Source organism: Castor canadensis, chromosome 8 (genome assembly GCF_047511655.1).
Source record: "Castor canadensis chromosome 8, mCasCan1.hap1v2, whole genome shotgun sequence".
Taxonomy (NCBI): Eukaryota; Metazoa; Chordata; class Mammalia; order Rodentia; family Castoridae; genus Castor; species Castor canadensis.
The window spans coordinates 34,434,075-34,437,349 of NC_133393.1; positions in this window are offsets into that span (position 1 = coordinate 34,434,075).

Consider the following 3,275-nt stretch of genomic DNA (forward strand, 5'->3'; position numbering starts at 1 on the left):
TAACATATCTTAAATTCAAAGTAATTTTAGTGATACTATCTTGCATATTAACATCAGGGACTTTCCAGTCTCAAGAAATTGAAGCTGTATGTTTAAAGAGGGCAGCAAATTTTAACCTTAATTCTTTTTTTTCTCATCTGTCATACCATTACCTGTAACTGAGAGCATTAGGCTCAAACTACCCCTTCTCAAAGTGATTTCTGTGCTAGTGGAGTGGCTCAAGTGGTAGAGCACCTGCCAAGCAAGCATGAGTCCCTGCATTCATGCCCCAGTATTGCCAAAAACAAACAAACAAACAAACAAAAAATTCACTCAAAGTGATCTTTCATTTCCTCTCCCTGATTCCTCCCACCCACATAAAAACCTACTCAAACCTACTGGAAAAGTTATTATAAAGAACTGTAGTGTAAGCTATAATAGCCTAACAGTAGCTCAATAGAATACCTTCTTGGATAACATACATTTTAATCAGGAAAATATATATTCTAACCTAAGGAGATAGATCCTAATTATTGGAACTTTGCTGTTATTTATTGGTAAGGGGTAAGATATCAGAAGGGAGAGTTGAAGATCTTCCTTTTTCCATCAAAACACCTTCTCTTAGTGGTATAAAGGCCATCTTTGAATAAAATCATTTCTCTAAGGTGGAGCTAGTGGTTACCATCTGTGATGGTTAATTTTATGTGTCAACTTGAGTGGACCATAAGGTGCCAAGGTTCATAATTCTGGTTGTTTCTGAGATAATGTTTTTGGATAAGTTTAACATTTAAATCTATAGGTTGAGTAAAACAGATTGCCCTCCCTTAATGTTGGCATGCCTCATCCAATCAGTTAAAGAGGTAAATAGTAAAAAATGGCTGACCTTCCCCAACATAAGAGATTTCTCCTATCTGACTGCCTTCAAGGGGGTCTTGTAGTTCAACTGACTCTCCTGGGTCCCAGCTTGCCAGCTGCATATCTTGGGATTTTTCCGTCTCCATAGTCATAACTTGCTCTGTGAGTGTGTGTGTGTGTGTGTGTGTGTGTGTGTGTGTGTGTAAGTGATATTGGGGACCAAACCCCAGACCTTGTATATGCTAAGCACTGGCTTCACCACTGAGATTCATCCCTAATCTCTTTGCTCACTCTTAAATGCCTCTTCCTGGAAGTGACACATATCATTTGTCATAGCCAATAGGCTCACATAGCCCTTGGACATAACTAGGTTTATAGTGCTGCCTAAAGACTTGAAAATATGGCTTGCCCCTGTATCCCAAGAAAGAGCCAAAATGGGTATAGGTGAATACTAGAAATCTGTTCCATATTACTTATGTAATCAATAAGTAAAGCCAATTTATTTATTAATTTTAAGGAAATACTATTGTCCTTTTAGCTACAATATAAAAGTCAAATCTATGCTGTGCCATAATTTTTTTACATGGCCTAATGTCTTGGGATATATATTTTTAAAAATCACATTAAGAAAGACAATCATTACAGACATGAACACTTCTGAGTAGGATGTACTAGTAGCAGAAAGCTATCAAAAGTAGAAAAACAACAGATTACAAAAATCACTTTTAAAGTTAATAGAGATCTATGGAAGCATATGAGGCTAGAAGAAACAAACTTTTGAGGAGAAAAGACTTTGTTATATGAGCAGAGATTGTTGACCATTTTGTTTCCTAGATATATTTGCTGAGTTTGAATACAAGCTTTCATAGATACAGCAGGCAACTCCATTAAAGGAGTCTTGTGGCCATGATGGTTGGTATGGACAAATGGCAATCTACAAGAGCATCAGATGAACAGTCATTTTCCCCCCACAGGCTGTTTGGGGAACACTAATGCAGTGTAGTAGGCTAGAAGGCGTAGCCTCAAAGACAAAATCAGCTGCGAACCAAGTCATACTAGAAGAAGAGATGTGCAAAACAACCCCACCCAAACCCTTGTTATTTAACATTACATGTACACAAACACATACACACACAAAATATCCCTTTCAAAACATCTGCCAGATTTTGAACCTGCATAAGGAGGGAAGCTAAAGAGCTTCCCCTGAAGGACAAAACTTCCAGGGTAGAAGAGACAGAAGCCTATCAGTATCTCAATCAAAAGTATAGGAAGGGTCTGGGAATATAGCTCAGTGGTTGCCTAGTATGCAAGCAGTCCTAATTTTATGCCAAACACTGGAGAAACTAAAAGTACAGGAATACCATGTCCCCAAAAGAGGCTGGGATAGAATGGCAGAATAATGGGATATCTGCTAACATGGATGATGCTGCAGACACACAATCCTTATCAAATTTTGCATCTTAAATCAAGTTTCATAAATTTCCAAAGAATACATCTTTAATCACAGTGGGATTAAATTTAAAAATCAACAATGAAAAGCTTATCAGCATATCCCAAAATGTTTGAAATTCAAACAATGCACTTATAAATAAGCCACATTTCAATGAAGAATTTGTATTTGGATATCAACTGAAGAAAGTAGAGTAAATTAAACACAATAAAATAAAAGGAAGAACAATTATAAAGCTAAGTGCAGAAATAAATGAAACAAAGTGATGTAATATAGAAAAAAATACTTTGGTTCTTGGAAGTGATTAATACTCCTAGCAACACTAATAAAAAGGGAAAAATGCATACATATTACCAAAATCATAAATGGAAAGGGTACATCCATACAGATTATACAGACATTAAAAAGATTTTTAAAAAAGCAAGATCTGTATACCAATCAATTAACAGCTTTAAGAAAATGGGAAAATTTCCTATAAAACAACTTACAATAATTGATATAAAAAAGGAAATAAATATGAATAACTATATCTATTAAATAAATGAATTCATTATTTAAAAGCCTTCGCACCAAAAAAATACTGAGCTCAGATGGCTTTGTTGGTGAATTCTCCAAAACTAAGGGAGAAACAACACACCAGTTTTACAAGAAAAATTTCAAAGACTAGAGAAAGAAGGGATGCATCACAATTAATTTGATGAGACCACATAAATTTAAAACCAAAAACCTGGCAAGGATATTATGAGAAGAGAAATTTACACTCCAACATACCTCATGAACACAGATGCAAAAAATTTTAACAAAATATTAGTAAATGAAATTCAGCAATATATAAAAGGTAACACCTTATGACAAAGGTTTACTCCAAGAATTCAAGATTGATTTAAACTTTAAAATAAGTCACAATAAGGTCACATTGACAAAAAGAAGGGAGAAAAACCTTATGGCCATTGCAATAGATTCATAAAAAGCATTTAATAAAGTTTACATC